The sequence below is a fragment of the Cavia porcellus genome, unplaced genomic scaffold (genome assembly GCF_034190915.1).
Source record: "Cavia porcellus strain 051 isolate PalLab524CR breed Dunkin Hartley unplaced genomic scaffold, mCavPor4.1 scaffold_33, whole genome shotgun sequence".
NCBI lineage: Eukaryota > Metazoa > Chordata > Mammalia > Rodentia > Caviidae > Cavia > Cavia porcellus.
In genome coordinates, this window is record NW_026947516.1 from 30,154,994 (window position 1) to 30,162,110 (window position 7,117).

The window sequence follows — 7,117 nt, forward strand, 5'->3', positions numbered from 1 at the left end:
GAGGTTCCAAATGGTCATGGTAACACAGTGCCTTTGGACTCAGTTTCTTGATCTACTTCGTACTGAATTTTAAATTTTTGTGACAAACCCATCCTGCCTGAACTCTTAATTCTAGGGCTCATATGGAAGCAACTAGTTTGTCCAGTACCACTTTGTCTGCACCTGACATGCAACAGAGAATGGGGGCGCCCAAGCACAGCAGACAGTAAAGGCATCTTTCTTGATAAAAAAAAAAGAGCTATGGAGGGAAACCCCAGGAAAAATTCAAGAGCACGTTGGAGGTATGCATGAGGATAAACTGCACAGACATTTTTGGCACGCAATGTCTGTTCCTACCCTCCCAACTGGGCGGGATCAAAGCACTTCACAGCACAGAAGGCTGCTCCCTAAGCAATCAGTCCCCAAGAAGGGCAATTAAAAAGCAAGTGACTATGCTAGGGTCACCATCTTCTGCACACATACACTCTGGTGCCTTGTTTGCTGAACTGTGGTAATGCATGGTGGATGCAAGTAGCGAAGGACCCCATTTTAGGCCCTAAATTCCGAACATGGTTCCAGAAAAAACATCACTGATGGACCACACACCAAAAAGCCTCACTAATATACCACACTCAGGGGAAAACAAGACTGGGTCACACAGAGGTGAGTGAGTATGGGCTTAGAAACCTGGACACCTAAGTGGCAAATGAACACTTGTATTTTTCATACACAAGTTACACATGAAATGACCTATGTTTGTCTGCGTGTGTGTCTGTCTGCCTGTGTGTTTAATATAGCAGAGAGCCTTTAAAGGAGATTTGCCACAATGGCCTTAGTTTCTTCGAAAGGAAAGAGAGAACAAGGTGAGATGTACCAGATTCAATACTGGGAGAAACGTTTCCGGACTGCCCTCGCTCCCTGCCATTCCTTCTTGTAGGGGCATCTGAAAATCCTATGGGATTAAAACAAGACTCCATGCTCAATGGAAACCAACACCTTTGGATGGCATTCACAGATAGCATGGACATGAGAAGGTCCAAAATGGTCATGGGACCACACTGCGCTTGGCCTCTTTTTCTTGGTCTATTTCGTAGTGAACTTTAAATTTTTGTGACAGACCAGTCCCGCCTGCACTCTTCATTCTAGGCCTCAAATGGAGGCAACCTTTACCTCCAGAACCACTTAATCTGTTCCTGACATGCAACAGACCATGGAGGCTCCCAAGCACTGGAAGGATCAGCAGACAGTAAAGGCATCTCTCTAGGAGTACAAGAGAGCTTCGGAGGGAAACCCATGACAAAAACCCAATGGCAGGCTGAGGTTATGCATGAGGATGAACTGGGGCAGACATTGATGGCAGCCAATGTCTGGTCCTAATCTCCCAACTGGGCAGGATGAAAACAGTTCACAGCATAGCATGCTGCATGGCCAAGCAATCCATCACGAAGTAGGGCACTCAAAAAAGGAAGGAAACACATTAAGGTCACCCCCTTCTACGCACATACACTGTGGCTCCTTGTGACTTTAATTGTGCTAATGTGTGATGCAAGCAACTAGCTAAGGACCCAATTTGGGCCCTAAATTCTGACCATGGTGCCAGAAAAAACATCACTGACAGACCACACAGGAAACAGCCTCAGAAATGTAGGCAGGCTCAGGCAGAACCAAGACTGGTCATACAGAGCGAAGTGAGTATGAGCTTGGGAACATGGACACATAAGTGACATAGAAACTCCCGTGTTTTCCATACACAAGTTACCCATGAAATGACCTATGTTTCTCTGTGTGTGTGACTGTCTGCTTGTGTGTGCAATACAGTACAGAGCCTCTAAAGTAGATTTGCCTCAATGTCCATAGTTTCTTCAAACAGAAAGAGAGAACAAGGAGCGATGTCCCAGGTTCAATACTGGCAGAAATGTTCCAGGGCTGCCTTGCTCCTCGCTGTACCTTCTTCTAGAGGCCCTCTGAAAAGTCTATGGCACACAAGGAAGACTCCATGGTAAAAGGAAACCAACAGCTTTTGTAAGCGTGCACAAAATGCATGGACATGAAGGGGTTCAAAATGCTCATGGTACCACACTGACTTTGGCCTCAGTTTCTTAGCCTGTTTCTTAGTGTAATTTAAATTTTTGTGACAGACCACTGCTTTCTCCACTCTTCATTCTAGGCCTAATATGGAGGCAACCAGTTCTTCCACTATCCCTTAGGCTGCACCTGACATACAACAGAGAATGGGGGCTCCCAAGCACTGGAAGGATCAGCAGACAGTAAAGGGATCTCTGCACGAGGAAAAAAAAAAAAAAAAAAAAAAAAAACAGAGAGGGAAACCCAAGCCAAAAACTTAATGTCATGTTGCAGGTATGCATGAGCAAATACTACAGACATTGTTGGCAGGCAATGTCTGGTCCTACCATACCAACTGGCAGGTATTTAACCTGGTAGATCACTCTTTGTTCCCGATTCTGGTTTGAAGAAACTATTGCCATTTCACAGCATAGGAGGCTACACAACTAAGCAATCAGTCCCCAAGAAGGACAATTACAAAGTAGGAACCACTTTAGGGATACCACATTCTTCACACATACACTGGTGTCTCTTGTTTCCTGACCTGTGCTAACGAGTGGATGATGCAAGTACCTAAGGACCCAATTTGGGTCCTAAATTCTGTCCATGGTGCCAGAAAAGCATCACTGACAGACCACACACGAACAAGCCTTGCTAATATAGGAAGGCTCAGGAAAAAACAAGACTGGTCATACAGAGCTCAGTGAGTATGAGCTTGGACACTTAAGTAACATACAAATTCCTTGTGTATGTTTTCCCTACACAAGTTCCCCTTGAAAAGACCTATGTTTCACCCAGTGTGTGACTGTCTGAGTGTGTGTGTAATATAGCAGAGAGCCGCTAAAGGACAGTTGCCTAAATGCCAATAGTTTCTTCAAACAGGAACAGGGAACAAAGAGTGATGTACCAGGTTAAATATTGGCAAAAATGTTCCTGGACTGCCTTTCACCCTGCTGTACCTTTTTCTAGGGGCACTCTGAAAAGTCTATAGCATACAAGGGAGACACAAATCGTCAAAGGAAACCAACAGCATTTGATGGCATGCACAAATAGCATGGACATGAAGAGGTTCCAAATGGTCATGGTAACACAGTGCCTTTGGACTCAGTTTCTTGATCTACTTCGTACTGAATTTTAAATTTTTGTGACAAACCCATCCTGCCTGAACTCTTAATTCTAGGGCTCATATGGAAGCAACCAGTTTGTGGAGTACCACTTTGTCTGCACCTGACATGCAACAGAGAATGGGGGCGCCCAAGCACTGGAAGGATCAGCAGACAGTAAAGGCATCTCTCTAGGAGTACAAGAGAGCTTCGGAGGGAAACCCATGACAAAAACCCAATGGCAGGCTGAGGTTATGCATGAGGATGAACTGGGGCAGACATTGATGGGAGGCAATTTCTGGTCCTAATCTCCCACCTGGGCAGGATGAAAACAGTTCACAGCATAGCATGCTGCATGGCCAAGCAATCCATCCCTAAGTAGGGCACTCAAAAAAGGAAGGAAACACATTAAGGTCACCACCTTCTACGCACATACACTGTGGCTCCTTGTGACTTTAATTGTGCTAATGTGTGATGCAAGCAACTAGCTAAGGACCCAATTTGGGCCCTAAATTCTGACCATGGTGCCAGAAAAAACATCACTGACAGACCACACAGGAAACAGCCTCACAAATGTAGGCAGGCTCAGGCAGAACCAAGACTGGTCATACAGAGCGAAGTGAGTATGAGCTTGGGAACATGGACACATAAGTGACATAGAAACTCCCGTGTTTTCCATACACAAGTTACCCATGAAATGACCTATGTTTCTCTGTGTGTGTGACTGTCTGCTTGTGTGTGCAATACAGTACAGAGCCTCTAAAGTAGATTTGCCTCAATGGCCATAGTTTCTTCAAACAGAACGAGAGAACAAGGAGCGATGTCCCAGGTTCAATACTGGCAGAAATGTTCCAGGGCTGCCTTGCTCCTTGGTGTACTTTCTTCTAGGGGCCCTCTGAAAAGTCTATGGCACACAAGGAAGACTCCATGGTAAAAGGAAACCAACAGCTTTTGTCAGCGTGCACAAAATGCATGGACATGAAGAGGTTCAAAATGCTCATGGTACCACACTGACTTTGGCCTCAGTTTCTTAGCCGGTTTCTTAGTGGAATTTAAATTTTTGTGACAGACCCCTGCTTCCTCCACTCTTCATTCTAGGCCTAATATGGAGGCAACCAGTTCTTCCACTATCCCTTAGGCTGCACCGGACATACAACAGAGAATGGGGGCTCCCAAGCACTGGAAGGATCAGCAGACAGTAAAGGGATCTCTGCACGAGAAAAAAAAAAAAAAAAAAAAAAAAAAAAAACAGAGAGGGAAAGCCAAGCCAAAAACTCAATGTCATGTTGCAGGTATGCATGAGCAAAAACTACACAGACATTGTTGGCAGGCAATGTCTGGCCCTACCATACCAACTGGCAGGTATTTAACCTGGTAGATCACTCTTTGTTCCCGATTCCGGTTTGAAGAAACTATTGCCATTTCACAGCATAGGAGGCTACACAACTAAGCAATCAGTCCCCAAGAAGGACAATTACAAAGTAGGAATCACTTTAGGGATACCACCTTCTTCACACATACACTGGTGTCTCTTGTTTCCTGACCTGTGCTAACGAGTGGATGATGCAAGTACCTAAGGACCCAATTTGGGTCCTAAATTCTGTCCATGGTGCCAGAAAAGCATCACTGACAGACCACACACGAACAAGCCTTGCTAATATAGGAAGGCTCAGGAAAAAACAAGACTGGTCATACAGAGCTCAGTGAGTATGAGCTTGGACACTTAAGTAACATACAAATTCCTTGTGTATGTTTTCCCTACACAAGTTACCCTTGAAATGACCTATGTTTCTCCCAGTGTGTGACTGTCTGAGTGTGTGTGTAATATAGCAGAGAGCCGCTAAAGGACAGTTGCCTAAATGCCAATAGTTTCTTCAAACAGGAACAGGGAACAAAGAGTGATGTACCAGGTTAAATATTGGCAAAAATGTTCCTGGACTGCCTTTCACCCTGCTGTACCTTTTTCTAGGGGCACTCTGAAAAGTCTATAGCATACAAGGGAGACACAAATCGTCAAAGGAAACCAACAGCATTTGATGGCATGCACAAATAGCATGGACATGAAGAGGTTCCAAATGGTCATGGTAACACAGTGCCTTTGGACTCAGTTTCTTGATCTACTTCGTACTGAATTTTAAATTTTTGTGACAAACCCATCCTGCCTGAACTCTTAATTCTAGGGCTCATATGGAAGCAACCAGTTTGTGGAGTACCACTTTGTCTGCACCTGACATGCAACAGAGAATGGGGGCGCCCAAGCACTGGAAGGATCAGCAGACAGTAAAGGCATCTCTCTAGGAGTACAAGAGAGCTTCGGAGGGAAACCCATGACAAAAACCCAATGGCAGGCTGAGGTTATGCATGAGGATGAACTGGGGCAGACATTGATGGCAGCCAATGTCTGGTCCTAATCTCCCAACTGGGCAGGATGAAAACAGTTCACAGCATAGCATGCTGCATGGCCAAGCAATCCATCACGAAGTAGGGCACTCAAAAAAGGAAGAAAACACATTAAGGTCACCCCCTTCTACGCACATACACTGTGGCTCCTTGTGACTTTAATTGTGCTAATGTGTGATGCAAGCAACTAGCTAAGGACCCAATTTGGGCCCTAAATTCTGACCATGGTGCCAGAAAAAACATCACTGACAGACCACACAGGAAACAGCCTCACAAATGTAGGCAGGCTCAGGCAGAACCAAGACTGGTCATACAGAGCGAAGTGAGTATGAGCTTGGGAACATGGACACATAAGTGACATAGAAACTCCCGTGTTTTCCATACACAAGTTACCCATGAAATGACCTATGTTTCTCTGTGTGTGTGACTGTCTACTTGTGTGTGCAATACAGTACAGAGCCTCTAAAGTAGATTTGCCTCAATGTCCATAGTTTCTTCAAACAGAAAGAGAGAACAAGGAGCGATGTCCCAGGTTCAATACTGGCAGAAATGTTCCAGGGCTGCCTTGCTCCTCGCTGTACCTTCTTCTAGGGGCCCTCTGAAAAGTCTATGGCACACAAGGAAGACTCCATGGTAAAAGGAAACCAACAGCTTTTGTAAGCGTGCACAAAATGCATGGACATGAAGGGGTTCAAAATGCTCATGGTACCACACTGACTTTGGCCTCAGTTTCTTAGCCTGTTTCTTAGTGGAATTTAAATTTTTGTGACAGACCACTGCTTTCTCCACTCTTCATTCTAGGCCTAATATGGAGGCAACCAGTTCTTCCACTATCCCTTAGGCTGCACCTGACATACAACAGAGAATGGGGGCTCCCAAGCACTGGAAGGATCAGCAGACAGTAAAGGGATCTCTGCACGAGGAAAAAAAGAAAAAAAAAAAAACAGAGAGGGAAACCCAAGCCAAAAACTCAATGTCATGTTGCAGGTATGCATGAGCAAATACTACAGACATTGTTGGCAGGCAATGTCTGGTCCTACCATACCAACTGGCAGGTATTTAACCTGGTAGATCACTCTTTGTTCACTATTCCTGTTTGCCAGTATTTAACCTGGTACATCACTCTTTGTTCCCGATTCCTGTTTGAAGAAACTATTGCCATTTCACAGCATAGGAGGCTACACAACTAAGCAATCAGTCCCCAAGAAGGACAATTACAAAGTAGGAACCACTTTAGGGATACCACCTTCTTCACACATACACTGGTGTCTCTTGTTTCCTGACCTGTGCTAATGAGTGGATGATGCAAGTACCTAAGGAACCAATTTGGGTCCTAAATTCTGTCCCTGGTGCCAGAGAAGCATCACTGATGGACCACACACGAACAAGCCTTGCTAATATAGGAAGGCTCAGGAAAAAACAAGACTGGTCATACAGAGCTCAGTGAGTATGAGCTTGGACACTTAAGTAACATACAAATTCCTTGTGTATGTTTTCCCTACGCAAGTTACCCTTGGAATGACCTATGTTTCTCCCAGTGTGTGACTGAGTATGTGTGTAATATAGCAGAG